The sequence below is a fragment of the Gadus macrocephalus genome, chromosome 16 (assembly GCF_031168955.1).
Source record: "Gadus macrocephalus chromosome 16, ASM3116895v1".
Lineage (NCBI taxonomy): Eukaryota > Metazoa > Chordata > Actinopteri > Gadiformes > Gadidae > Gadus > Gadus macrocephalus.
In genome coordinates this window covers 21,154,843-21,170,278 of record NC_082397.1, presented here as the reverse complement: position 1 = coordinate 21,170,278, position 15,436 = coordinate 21,154,843, and the positions used below count along the sequence as shown (strand labels likewise).

General features: G+C 42.8%; 1 long non-coding RNA gene across 1 annotated transcript; it reads right to left on the bottom strand.

Moving 5' to 3' along the window:
• Nucleotides 1-3,181: 3,181 nt before the first annotated feature.
• LOC132475104 (uncharacterized) lies at nt 3,182-6,276 on the bottom strand. The gene is made up of 2 exons (XR_009529814.1): nt 6,021-6,276; nt 3,182-4,699 (listed from the first exon to the last, which is right to left on the bottom strand). It is a non-coding gene; the product is annotated as an uncharacterized LOC132475104 (long non-coding RNA).
• Between the last annotated feature and the right edge of the window lie 9,160 nt (nt 6,277-15,436).

The window sequence follows — 15,436 nt, the reverse complement described above, 5'->3', positions numbered from 1 at the left end:
AAGTTAAACCCTCTTGTAAGGTCTCCACCGATGCAGAACATATTCCCCTAAAGTAATATGCACTAGAATAGAACAGGCATTGGGCCAGACACAGAATTACCCAGCCACAGCCCCAGAGAAGCCCCTGACATTCTGGCAATGCCCTGCCTTTCATCACTGTTACATCAGGCTTACAGTGGCTAGGGAGGCCTCGTTCAAAACATGTCCGTATTTGAGACCTTTCGAAAGCATTTTACAAAATAAAATAGCAAAGTAAGTTGACTCTATAATCATATTCAATTAGAATTCAAAAGATAGCTTTTTTGATGTTAAAGTCAACCCCTTACCCTAGCTTACATGTTTTAAGGCCCTTTTTGACGGAAGCACCTTGAATGAACAAATTCTTAAGTCAGTTAGCAAAAAAGTATAGCAAAGTAAAAGTAAAAACACAACAGAACCACAAATTCCCTTTTGTTTTATTTTCTTTCCATGGTGTTCAATGCCACTCAAAGGGCAGCACTTCAGGCCAGACAATGAGAGTCACAATGAGCAAACAACTCACATTATAGCCATACTGCTACAACAACAGACACCATTATGTGAGCTATCATCTAACAGATGCTGCATTTTAAAAAAAAAACATCCCCATGCCTGAAACCATTTTGATCTCATAGACACAACGGCAAGCAAAGCTAAAGCAGAAGTAGTCACAGGCAATGTCAACAACCTCGTTTGGAATGAGATATCATCCAAAGGTTCCCATATGGGTTGTGACGTGCAGAGGTCTCGGGCTGAAGTTGCTGGGGTTGTTGTGCAGCAGCCTGATGGCTTCAGGCACAGAGGGACTGCCTGCAGCACTCTGTCCTACACCTGGAGGGACAGCTGGCTGGGCTCACAGTGGAGAGTAGGAGAGGACTCATCCTCTCTGTGGTGTTGCTGTTGCGCTCAGGGGCCGGACTGGAGAAGGACTGGATCACTTTCAATTTTCTGACACTTTACTTGAGTAATGCTATTGGGGACTGTATACTGTATGATTTGTATAGCAAACATTCAATGTTTTACTTCACTGCATTACTCATTCCCCTGAAACCAGGGGCAAGATGCATGCATTGTGATCTTTCTTTTTGTGTGCGCTTCGTATTTATTGCGACTTGTTATGACATTTTTTTCATTTTACGTCAAATTATCGTTTGTTTCTTTTTTGAAGAATCATTTGTTTCTTTTCTCTTTTGAAAGATCAAACCCGTTACATCATAATCCACGGACATGTAACCTTTTAGACAGAGTTTTCGTAGTCCTTCCGATCGACCCCGCTGTCAACCAGGTCAGGTTGTTGACAGCAGTCGAGACCATTCCGTGAAACAAGAGCCTACAGATCAGCCCCCAGGTACATGATAGGTGGAAACAAATCTGAAGCAAAGGAAAGTGATCCCCTTCCAATCCTTCAGGTCTGAGCTTGTATGCCGTCAGACTTTAGATGTTAATCTAGAGTTTGATTTGTGAGTCTTAGATCCGGCCTGTGATTTGATATACATTTTAACCCCAACATATGAAGTCATGGTGATGAGCTCAAGATGCTTAAATATATACTGTAATATTCCTGAAAACATTTGTATTGTAATTTTGGATAAAGTATATACTATGTAATTTCAGTCCGCTTCGTGGATGAAAAGTGCTCTATAAATAAAGTTGCCTTGCCTTACCTTGCCTATGTGGGCGGGCCTAATACTTATGCGCAAACTTTTTTCCCGAGCAAGGCTTGTTCCTAGCATTTTTCTTTGGAAAAAGCTTTCAATGGGAGCAAGGCCAGACCAGTCCACAAAGAAAAACCGAACATGAACTTGAGAGATCAGGATGGCCTCACCAGTCTGGAACTCACTCTCCTCTCTGCCAAACCGCCAGATTGTCCAGGTCTGGTCCCACCGCAGTCCCTCCACCAATGGAAGTTGAAATGTGGTTGTAGAAGGCACTTTGAAGGATCAATTAGCCTTTGCTAATTGATCCTTTATATTCAAGTGAATACACATTCACATACAGCACATAAAAATGATCTGTCACGCTTACTTACTTTTTTTCCCCCTGATTATTAATAATTTCACACTATAAATATGAATCACATTTGAACCACCACAATAGGGTCTAAAATATAGGTTGTAAACATAATACTCCTTAATGGATATTCTTCTATATAAATATGTATTTGTTAACACATTGCCCCCAATGTGTTAACAAATACATATTTATATAGTGGCCTTCCACAATGGGCGCCAATTTAGTGCTTTGATATTTTCGCCATGTTCAATCATGTAGGCATTTCTCAGGCATGTATTTATTGAATACATACAATTTTGTTGGTGTGTTAATATTAGGATATATATATTGTGTATGTGTGTGTATGTGTATGTGTGTGTGTGTGTGTGTGTGTGTGTGTGTGTGTGTGTGTGTGTGTGTGTGTGTGTGTGTTTGTGTGTGTGTGTGTACACACACAATATATTATGTATACACAGCTACAAAATATACATCAATATTATTTTCATTACATTTGCATCATATTATAATGAACATATCCCTGTACCTGGATGCATAGTCGTGTCTGCTGCTTGAAGCTGTTGACTCAGTGGTAATGAATTCAATGTGCTGCCTTTTGACTTACAACCTTCAGAAGGCTGTGAGTAAAACAGATGCAAAAACAATAATCCATTGTGTAGCACCCTTTGTTGATGGGTTTCCACGCGGCTCTCCATGTTGAGAAACTGATCAGGGCCGCAGAGCGCTTCTTATTTAATCTCATGGAGTTGTAGAGGTGTGTCTCAGAGGTCAGGGCCTCCACAGCCATGTGGAGCTCTGGGAGTATGGCGTGAAGCGGTAATGGGTCCAGCTCCTTTATCGGTTTGCGGGATTAGGTTGCACAGTCCCTTCCTGCATATTCATGCTCATATTGACTCCCAGGTCCCGGGCTGAGGATTGATTTTGAGGCGTTCCTATTTTTAGGACTGTGTGTCTGCCTGCTGCCTTGCAGTGACGCCAAGCTTCACCAGCTGGAGAAATATTTGTGCATTGGTTTTATCTCTTCTCTTCACAGAAAAGTGTTGGAAACAAACACTGAGTATTTAAAGTGTGTCATAGGCATAAAACACATTGTAAGCAGCAATTGAGACCTCTTATTTTTGGCATTCTGAATATTTATGCATAACAACTGATAGTCAAAGGATATTTTTTTAAATTGGATGCTTTTACAGATCAATTCCAACGCAAGCAGGATCAAACATTTAATACAGCCAGCCGTAAATGTTCTGGTTTTGCCAACGCAGTCTCTGCAAACAACTATGAATGGTAGCGGGAGCAAATGGGTTGACATTTATCGATAATAGTTTGAATGCTTTTAAAAAGGGTAAATAAAAAGGGTCTAGCAGCATTATTTACGGAGAGATTATACATATCCAAGCATCTGACTGTGGAAGTTTGTGTTTGGATAATATTCTCATTGGCACACACACACACACGGAGGAATTGGATCAAAGCAACTACATTGACAGTATTTGAAATATGTCTACTGCTCTATGCAAACTAATCCAGCTTTTGTTTGCATTAAACCATATTCTTTGTGAATTAATTTGTAATACACCACTTGATCTCACCCTAGCATTGATTCCCACCAACCAAGTCCTCATAAAATAAAAATTACACTACTAATGGAATCAATATCCAGAATGTGCATTTCGCAATATCCATATTAATGTATTCCAAAAGAATTGCCCTGAGACCACCACTCATGCCTGTTTAATCCAAACATGTACGTGCAGAGAGTGTGTTTTATTCCCATATATCATTAACTGTGGTAAAGCGGGGGCAGCAGCTTGACGTGATTAACTCTGTGTTTGACATAGTGCAGAGCGGGGCCGGTGTTAAGGGGGGCTGGGCTGCTCAGCGCCCGGCCTGCAGTATCCCTGTGGGCGCGCTGCAGCATGACCACCAACCACCTCCCGCTACCAACCGGGTCTGAACTCACTGTAGGTCGCTCATCAATAGCAGTGGTATAGTTGTAATTCTAAATCCAGAGCGTGAGGATATTTGTATGCCCGATAGGAAAGTGTTTGATGATGACATTTTTGTACCTTGTAAATCACATCAAATATTTTTTGTAGGTCAATATCTAATTTATCCAAAGGTGATTAATGCTTTTATTTGGTAGTCATCAAGACCTCTTTACATAGATGGATGGATGGATAGATAACATGAGACACTAGATTATATTTAGGACACAGTTTGGCAAGTCTTTTTCATTTCTTGTATCATTATGTATTTCTATGGAGTACGAGTATGGAGCAGACGGCAGTGAAACTAAATGTCTATTTTGCTACAGGCCTATAATTTAGCATGCCATGGAGCAGCCAAGCGTGAGTAACAAACAAGGTTAGCTTAAGGATGTCACTCAAAGCCCAAACTGTTGGCAGGTGCGCCTGAGTGACAAGGAAAAAAGCACATCTCAAGCAACAGCATGATGGGTAATAACAAGTTGAATCACAGGATGATAACATGGGATTGCTCTCTCATGGGATTGGCAGGGCTCGGAGATATAAGCTGCGTTCCCATTGTCCGTCTCTCGTACTTCGCCTTGCGCCTCTTGCCTAATTTCCAGATGTTTTCCTAGATCCCCATTGTAGCCACAGATCCCATCGTCGGATGCTTGAACAGGTACTCAATTGGCCGCCAAAATCACCTAGGAGACCGAAACAGGAAGTGTATCCTAAAATAAAGGGTTTTAGCGATGCTTAGGCTTCATTGTTGGACACCAATTTAACGGCTGCAAATAACAAATATGATTGGTTATGAAGTTTGAAGGTTCTGATTGGTCAGATCTTAGTGATGCTGAAGCATCTCAGCTGCCCCGGTTCCACATGGCTCCTCATCAAAATGCTGCTTGTGCTTTTAATGACTCATTGATCAAGCCCAAACTAAAAATATTTACACAGATCCCTAGTGTCTACTGGTCGTGGAAAAATCCAAAAGACATATTTCATGTAACTCTTGGTAAGAAGAGTTACACTAAATATTAGGATTTAAGTTAGTGAAGTGACGGTTTTGGTCACGTACAATAATATTATACATAAACATAACCCTAGGCTTATCCCAGTGAATACCATTTAATAGTCTATACATTTCCCTTTTTACCAAATGGCATTTTCTTTTGCAGTAAAATGTGCATCTTTGTTGTTTTTTCGTGGAAAACTATTTATTGGAAAAACTGAAAAATACAAAGATTTGCTTTATTAATCCCAGATGGGACACCCAAGATTATCTTTAATAAAGGTGTGAAGCACATCAGGGTTCAAAGTGTGGTGATTGAGACTTCCTGAGCTGTCTGACTGATTTGTAACGGATGAGGCCGCGGAAGAGAAAGAGTTGTTTGCGTTGGCATAAGTGTCTCACTGAGTAAGAGGCAGCTGGCAACAACAACAACCTGACTTAACAAAGCCTCAATCGATATATGTCTGCCAGAACAAATAATGTATCAATTGGGGTGTTTTCTTTGCCAATACCATCCACTACCAACTACCCATGTTAGAAGTGCTGGGATAACCACATTTTCTTTCTTATTTTTCATCCTTCAAAACTAGCCGGATAAGAGATTTTCTAGCAAGAAAAAAAGTAGTCTGCTGCTTTTTAAACACATACTGCTGATTGCTGACCTATATACGTGTACTGTGTGTCTCTAAAGAATTCTCTCTCTCTCTCTCTCTCTCTCTCTCTCTCTCTCTCTCTCTCTCTCTCTCTCTCTCTCTCTCTCTCTCTCTCTCTCTCTCTCTCTCTCTCTCACTCTCTCACTCTCTCACTCTCTGGACCCAGCCTCTATGAGGAATGAGAGGAACCAGTACTTCTGCCCAATTCACCAGGACAAACACATTGACATTCTTCAATTACATAATCCCGACAAATTAACAAGACTTAAAGACAGACAAAATAAATGCAAGAAAATAATATTGTAATATAAAGTATGTATTCAGAAAAGTGCAGCAGACACAAATTAAATGGAAACCTACTGTGCGATCACGTTTCTTCCTGAACCCAAGCCTCTGTTCGTCCAGATGTGTCCAGTAACTAGTCTGATTTGACCCTCTTTCTGCTGAACATTCAGTATCTTTCTATCGCTGTCCTGTTTCAACAGGTTAATGGTTTCAACTTGGCTGCTCCATCTCGTTTGTCTTGCTGGGAGCGAGTTATTGCGGGTTGTTTTGTTGGTCATCATAACAGTCCTCAGTGTTGTCCTTCCCTCGTTGTCAACACACAACAACCCAACCCAAGGTGTTCGGTTTCAAACACAGCTATATTAAGCTGCTTTGCTGCGACTTATTTTTTGCCACTCACAGATTTTGTTTTGGTCCAAATATCGTGTCTGGGAAAGGGAAAACATCAGTCTTTTTAAATGCTACGGCTGTCAGTGTTGACAGGTGCCCAGAGCTGTTCAAGAGTGCATGATAGTCAGAAGGATATTTAGAAATACATTGACTCGGATGGAAACTGTGTCATGTGTTTGTTGTTTTGCATATCTTAGGACAGTATTTACCCTACAGTCAGAGTTGCTGGTGTGCTGTGGATATCGTATACCATATAATGTACACCCTATGTACAAGTTTACTATATAAACGGTTTAGCTCTATACTCCAATACATTACACTCCTGCTTGAGTCAAATTCATCTTTCAGAATGAAAACTGAAAAAAAGGCACACAGTAAACATAATTTACACAGTGAGAACCAATGCAAGTCCTCTTTTGTGCAGCATTCTCATGCATATCGGTTCGCAATAGAAGCAGACTTGTGTGTTGTTATGCTCGGGCCGACTTACGATATCACCCCATCCATATATCTGGGAACTGCATAAACAGTGAGGGGCCACGAGATACATCCCTGCCAACTTATAACCCTGGAATAGGACTTGAGTGGGAAGCAGTGCGGGAAACATAAGGACATGCAGTGGATGTATAACAGTCATTGTTCTCAGTTTTTAAGTAGGCCTGCCAGCCCCACTGACTGCTGGCAGCTAAGTTTGGGAAACCAAAGTCCTCGTCCCGTCACGACGGGGCCCGGGTGGACCATCACAGTGGAGATGAATAATGCACAGCGTGTCCACGCTTGTCTCAGCATTTGCACAAGGTCTTCCCTTCAAAGCAAGAACATTTGAAGGCAACGCTCGCACTGCTTTTACAAAGTGTGATGCTTCCTCAGCGGCTAAAAAGGCTAGCCCCGGGGCCTTTATTTGCTGTAATGTACATGCACAGTGTGCTGCTTGTGCATGCACGCTACAGGAGCAATCTAAACACGGACCACCACATCACACAAACACGTCCCGCAGGGTAATTGTAGTCTGAGTGACAGTTCATATCATGCCATGCCATGCTGTATTTAAAGTGTTTTGTTCAAAGCGCATTCTATGCAGGCTACTCAAGGATTACTTATTGGCTTGTTTTTATTTTATTTGTCAGTTTGTTTGTATAAAGCTCATTGTTTTCTCATGTTTCAGAATGGATAGAAGTTTTTATGGGGAAGATGTGTGTGTATTCAACCTTGATGCTCCAAAGGGCAATGTCATGCCACGCGTCACGGTGCCTGCCTCTGTCTTTGCTTTCTCTTAAAATGCCTCCAAACCGCAGCAGGTAAGGCGACACCAGCCATCCTCCCAGCTGCGGTGCTGCCACGGTGCTGCTCATATTACCACAAAGTTTGAGGTTGTCAGTAAGGGTCGAGAGTGATGGCCATGAGAAAGTTACATTTTCTCTCTTATGACCCCTGCACTCAAAGCCGTGACAGTGCCTGCCCCCCAGCCCCCCCAGCCATAGTGAAATCTGTCTCTTTTCTTTTTAATGTCTTTTCCTTCCATCTTTTATCAGTGCTCCATCCCTCCACAGCTGGCATGCATAGCCCTCTTTCGTTTGAACCGAGACGTCTCGTTCCTGCACCTCTCTCTCTCTTTCTCTTCCACTTCACTCACTCTCGCCATGACATCCCGTTATTGTGAGTCTATCATCCCCGCTGTCCCTTCTCTTACTCTGTGTTCTTCTTCTTTGTCCCGAAACCTTCTCTTTCTCTTAGCTACAAACTGACTTCATTCAGTTTCATCACGGTGTTGGAATGGCAATGGGTTCAGATGTAGACACTGAGACATTAAGCTCTGTCTCATACAGGGTTTCAGTTGATATATTAGTCTGCAAAATATGTTGCACGAGTAAAACTTTTATTTCTAAAACTCTCCAAACTAAATAAAGCTCTCCATAATTCATGGTCTGGTACAAAGGTCGGATTTTAATATGGTTAAAGGTTTGTATGTGTTTCTAAATCTATTGATTGATTGATTGATGGATTGATTGTGTACGAAATTGATTCCATCTTCCTCAACTTCTGATCATCAGCACGTCTTCCTTGTTACCTTTTCGGCCCCCGCTACAGCCGTCTTAACCTTTACGTATCCCTTTCTCTGTTCATCCTCCATCTTTCTTATCTCCCTGGGTTTTGTTCCTCTTCTCGCTGAGCCCTTGTGCTCCAGCTGTCAAAGGCCAGATACTGGACCTCATATTGCTATTGATTTGTGGACACCGAGCACCGCACCCAAAATAAACTGAGATGGATGGTGGGGGGTTGATGCAGTTTGTCCCCTCGAGTCGTAGACGTCAGCGCACAGGGAAGGCCGCGGGAGAGAGTATCTACTGCATAACACTGTAATGGAGTGTCTGCGAATGTGTTTCCAATGAGATGTATTCAATTTGCTACGGGTGCAATTGATGCTCATGGTTTGCAAATGTTCATCTATTTGCAAAGTTGATCAAAGTTTTTACATGCACTAGAAGATGGAAGATGTAGACAGAGAGATTGATTGAAAATTGTTCCTCAGGTCTTCGGTGATTGTCCATGAAGGAAGGCCTATGAGTTTGAACTGTAAATCAGCATTAGTGATTCGTGATCACATGCTGTGCCTGGTGAGGACCCCAATCTACACACAAATAGACATAAACAGACATACATAGATATGGAAACTACCAAGAATATCTATATCGACGTAGCCAGCAAAAGGTTGATGTGCATATTGAATTTAGGTCAATTTGCTAAGATGTGAGCACTGTGAGGTCAAAAAAGCATAAGAGACCTTGCTTACCAGGAATATTCCAGCAATGTTTTTTACTTGTCTTATGCTTTAAATGGAAACCATGCCGATGAGCTTTGTTAATAACACGTCCCACGTTCAGCCTTCTGAACCACGCTGGCGTCATAGATACTGTCTAATGAATGATGTATCATCTGACTTCTCTTTAAATTGCCTCTTATGTTCTCATAATTGCAACACACACTCACACAAGCGCGCACACACGCATGCACGTGCACACAAAGTAGGAATGCTTTTTTTCTGTTGTGGACAAGAACCACGATGATGGTTCTGTTTCCTTGCTAGTTAATTTTATTGCCATAAAGTCGATCGCCTCTTGTAAAAGGGCGATAGCTTTCTGTACCGCGCTCAACATGTGGCTGGCTGCTCTATGGTGCAGGACAACACGCTTCATTGTGTGTCTTGGTGTCTGTTTGAGGCCACCACACCAATGGGATGGCTCAAGGTTTTCCACACCAAAGACTCCATTGTTGGTGTCAGGGTGTGCTTGGACTAAACCAAACAGCCATATGCTGTTTCTCTTCTGTAATTGGCGCACTTGAAGTCGAGTCATGTTTGTGTATTGAATATGTAGCTGCAGTATTAAGTACTTATGCAAGAGGTTTGTAGTGAATAAATAACAAAGTAAATACACAATGCACACATACAGAAAAACACACATAGACAGACAGAAAGACAGGCACACACATTCCTTTTCTCTCTCTCTCTCTCTCTCTCTCTCTCTCTCTCTCTCTCTCTCTCTCTCTCTCTCTCACACGCACGCACGCACGCACACACGCACGCACGCACGCACGCACGCACGCACGCACGCACGCACGCACGCACGCACGCACGCACGCACGCACGCACGCACGCACGCACGCACACACACACACACACATGTTGGTGTAAGGTTGGTTTTTCATCTAAAATATTGAGAATAGACTATTGAGAATAGGAAACCTCATTATTTCAGCATGGTGGGCCCTGTAGCCTGACAAGGCCCTTGCGCAAGGACAGTAAAATGAAAAGTAATACAATGACAACCTTTTTATTTTTATTTAGTTTCAAGTCCAGCTTCCTCAGGAAGGGTGAGAGGTGAGATGCACTAACAAACAGATAACACAATAGGATGGAGTTCCGGTTGGAAATAAGCTTTTCACTGCCTCTTAACACTCCGGAACGGTAAGTCCTGCAAGGAGTGTTTATCTGTAGCTTCTATGGGGATAGCTCTTATTTATGGGAAGAGACGCATGATTGAGACACAGAGTCAGAATAGCTTATAGAGAACCATACTGTTCATCACCCAGGGGGCAAAGGAATTCAATATCCTTATTTGAATGTAAGGGAGCGATATCTCCATATCTCCTGAGATATGGAGATGAGGGGGTGTGAGGGCTCCTTTTGGTTCTGTTGCATTGCGGGGACGCATGTATCTCTCCATATGGCTAGCCGTCTCTCCAACCGTCTCTTTATGTGAAAATGTTTTCATTACAAAGATACTACAACCCCTCAGTTTGCAACGATCATCTAGAGTATGTGATTCTGAGGCTGGGAGACATGAAGCCTAATCATAGCCTACCGGATCAGCTTAATGAAATGTTTCACTTCATGGTTCAATGTAAGATAGATGCGATTTCTAGGATCTGTCCAAAGGTTGTGATGCCTCTCTTGATTTCCAATTTATATCAACACGCATGCATGCATATTTGGCCGTCTGATATATAAGTTATGAAATAGGCCCAAAAAAGGGCTCCTACTATATTATATATGTTACATCTTTCATTTCTTTCTATTCTCTTTTCAAAGTAGTACTCGCTTTTTTCAGCCGCTCTTAACATTTGTTGGCAGTCAGTGAAATAGTTCAATGCCCAGCGGTAGGAGGTTTCGTTTTAAGGCCTGATTGGTGTTTTTGGAACGGCAACGGAAATGGAAGGGTGTGTTTAACATGGATGCCAAGGATTTGTGTTTTTATGAGGTGGCGCTGAATTTTCATTTGCCCCACATATGGAAAAAGTTGACGAGCTGAAGGAAAATGAACACACAGGTGATGGTAAAAGAATAGTGCACATGAAACATGTTCACATATATTAAGCATTCACCAAAGTTCAAATTAAAAACTAAAATGAATGCATGCACTATTACCAATACTTCTGAAAACATCCTAAGAAACCAGCTAGTTAGTTTAGCTTATTGAGTAGCTTGGTTTGTGGTTCCTAATGTTCTCGGAGCTCCTGCACCTGGTGTCAGGAGATGATGAAACAGGGTTTAACAAACTGGATTTAGATTCTTATTTTATCACAGATTTGAATGCAGTTTAAAATTAAATCTATAGCCGTACACACAAATGGCTATGCATATGGTTCTTGTCAATTGTAGTAATAAAAAGTAATAAAAAGCAATACGACAAAAACATCTGTATGTAGTGCAGCTCAGCTGCTCAGAAATAATTATTAAACTGTCAATTCATTATTGCCTGTTTTAGAGCTTTAGAGAAACTGGACACCTGCCACAGAAATGCAATTAATCCTCCATGTTTGTGTGCATATTTCAAGCATTTAGTTTAAATAACATACGGTGTCCAGTATGTTCGCAAAAACATTTTTGCCTTTGCAATCCCTTCAATGTGTTTGAGAATCCAATTCTTACAAAAAAAACACACAAGTCAGTTTTTTTTAACCTTGGTTGATCCTTGTAAACCGAGGAAAAGAATCAATGCAGAAGGTGAAAGATTATTGCACTTCTATCGACAGCATCCAGAATCACTTTGTATTTTTCAGTTGTGTAGAATGAATGGCATACAGGTGTGTGTGTGTGTAGCGGGGGGGGAGGGAAGGGGGGTGTTATTTTCCTCTACATGTTATGCACAGGAAAATTATGTCTGGGTAGGGATTGCACCAATTTATAATATACACAAATTTCGCAACATTTTATGTTCATATTTGTAACCATGCATTTGATTCGCAACTTCAACATCTGGGGGGGCCAAGTGATTTCATGATTCCACGCCGTGTGAAAATGTTAGTAATGTAGACTGCATAAAGCCATAACAACAACAGGGTAAAAGGATCCCGTCTGCGGATAAATATAAATATCAATAAGCCATAATAAACCTCTTATCTAAATTTTTTGGCAAGGGAGGCGAGTACCCTGTCAGAATACACTGACTGTATTGGCCTCTAAATTAATGAGCATGTTGAGGAAAATTTCCACTGTATTTTGGAATCTAACAAACCTGTGTGTGTGTGTGTGTGTGGGTATACTTGTGTGTGTGTACGTGTATGCGTGCGTGCAAGCGTACGGCGTACGTGTGTGCATTCATGTAGCCCACAGCATTGGTATGCAGCAGAGACGACCAGATCCATTTCCTGTTGGGCCCCCAGCAGAATGTAAATCAATACCTGCAGATATGTGCTGTTCATTCTCTTTCTCCCCCCCATCCCTCCATCCCCCTCATGCTCAGAGCTAGAGAACGGGAATACACGCCCCGAACCCCACCCTTCTCCTTTCATTTCTTAAATACTGTAAAGATCTCTGCAAACAGATGGAGTGAGAGACGTGCAAACACACACATAGACACACGCACGCACGCACGCACGCACGCACGCACGCACGCACGCACGCACGCACGCACGCACGCACGCACGCACGCACGCACGCACACACGCACACACACACACACACACACACACACACACACACACACACACACACACACACACACACACACACACACACACACACACACACACACTGTTACGGCTGCAGATTGACGCCCCGCCCTCATGGTTGCAATCCTCAGTTGCTAATGATGATGTGTTTGCCCCGCGTGTGATTGGCTGTGAATTATGTTAATTTGAATGTGCCTTTCCCCGGACGTGATTGGCTGCCGCACCGGAGGGCCGAGGATCCGGGAGGATAAAGAACAGCCGAGCTCAACATTCAAGGCGGCTGGCCTCGGAGATGCAGTTTGCCACGTTGGGTCTTGGAACGAGCGTTGTTTGATTGAGGCTCTAGTTGATTGAGGTTCTAGTTTACTACACGGGGACTGGGCCAGAGTTTTGTTTAGGGGTTATCGTACACTGACTTGCAGCTATAATTTGCCTCCTACGTTGTTAAGTTGATTATCACTGTCTCCGGGCTAAATAAACGCTTTCAGTTAAACCAACTACACCTGGTTTTATGTTGCCACCCCTTCCCCTAGCGGGGGACGTCACACACACACACACACACACACACACACACACACACACACACACACACACACACACACACACACACACACACACACACACACACACACACACACACACACACACACCTGCATGTGCATGAGCACAAACAATGCAGTTACATGCAAACTCTTTTTCTGCCAGCACTCCAGCCTTCCAAAACGCACGCACACCCACAGACATACCTTGGCAAGAACCCAGGTTGAATGCGGGTGTGACGGAGGGACCCATAATCAGTCATTTATAATCGGTCACACAGATGGCCAACTACCAACCAGCAAGTGCTCTGAGCTGCTGGGGGGTTGGGTGGGACTTGCGTGCGTGTGTGTGTGTGTGTGTGTGTGTGTGTGTGTGTGTGTGTGTGTGTGTGTGTGTGTGTGTGTGTGTGTGTGTGTGTGTGTGTGTGTGTGTGTGTGTGTGTGTGTGTGTGTGTGTGCGTGCGTGCGTCTGTGTGTGGCGGCACTCGTTTATCAGTGTGCATGTGTTTGTGTGTATGTGTGTGCATATAATTTATTGAGAGGGCCAACAAACACAGCAGGTTTTTTGTGAACTTTTCACTGGGAGGGGACACAGATAGCAACAGGAGATGTACAAACCCCTAGGGAGCGCACACACATGCATTACACATGCACACACGTGCACACACACAAATGCAAAACATCACATTACATTACACAACATCACATTATGGCACTTAATAGAGGCTTTCATCCAGATGGACTAACAATGACTGCATTCGTCAAACTTACTGTCGAAATACATCCTCAAAGCTTTCATACAATGTATAGCTCAGTATTACTGTGGGTTAAATAGGATGCCATGAAATGCGTCCAAAAGCTGTAATTGTTCCAAGGTTACACTATTTCTGTTTCTCTTCTCCTGCAATACCTCTGACCTATCCGTGATGTGTCAAATACTCATCACTAAAGATGAACACTTTCATCTTTAGATGGATTGACATCTAAACATCTGGTGTCCAATGAGGTGAAGTGAATGTATAAACAGAACTATCAATCTAAAAACAAAAACAGCATCAATTGAAATATTGATTATTGATCAAATATGCATCCAAACAACAATATAATGTAATAAAATATGCTTTAGCAAAAAATGAAAATATATACAACTGTAGCTAAGTAAAGTAAGTGATCATAAAGAAAGTAAAGTGCCTGAAGAATACTGCAGCCATATTGATCAGGTCATCTGGAGATGATAAATAAGTCAAATGGCTGGGTTCAACGGACTACAGATATCAGAGGGACTCCCTCATGTCTGCTATTGAGCGGAGTTAAAGAGTTCAGTGGCCACAGAAATGAAGGACTTCCTGTGGTGCTCCTTGGAACTGCTCACTGCCCAGAGTCTGTTGCTGAACGTACTCCTCTGTTCGGGCAGCGGTCCGTGGAGCGGGAGGGAGTCATTGTCACGGATAGAGAGGACGTTTGCACAGCAACCTCTTCTTTGTCACGGGTGCCCGCAGGTCCAGGTCCACCCCCAGAACAGAGGCTTCTGATCAGTGAGTCTGTTGGAGTCCACCGCCCTCTTGCTGCTGCCCAATCACACCCCAGCGTGGAAGAGGCCGCTGGCCATCACAGGCTCACAGAGCATCAGCAGCATGGTGCAGCAGACGCTGAAGGATAGGAGCTCGACTGTCCTGTCATGCCTGTTGTTGAGCCGTACTCCCAGGTACTTCTGACCTGAACAATGTCTACATCCGGACCCCGGCTGGAGAGGGGTGCAGCAGGAGACCCATATCTACTCAGGTCCCCAACCATCCCCTTGGTCTAACTGATGTTGAGCTGCAGGTGGTTGTGCTGTGTGTCGTATAAGTATTTTGTTAAGAGGTTATGGATAAAAACACATATACATCATAACTTGCATTAAGCAGGCAGCGCACTTTTGTCACGATCTGAACTCATTATTTTAAGGGTGTTATCCACTACATTAGTACCTATCATAACGACCTGTTATTGTATACTGATGAACCTCTTATTTGATAAAATGTCTTATAGCCACAACGGAGATATCCAGTTTATTACAAATAAAATAACAACTGTTCTGGTACTGACCTTCCTTCGTTTCTCCGCCATCGT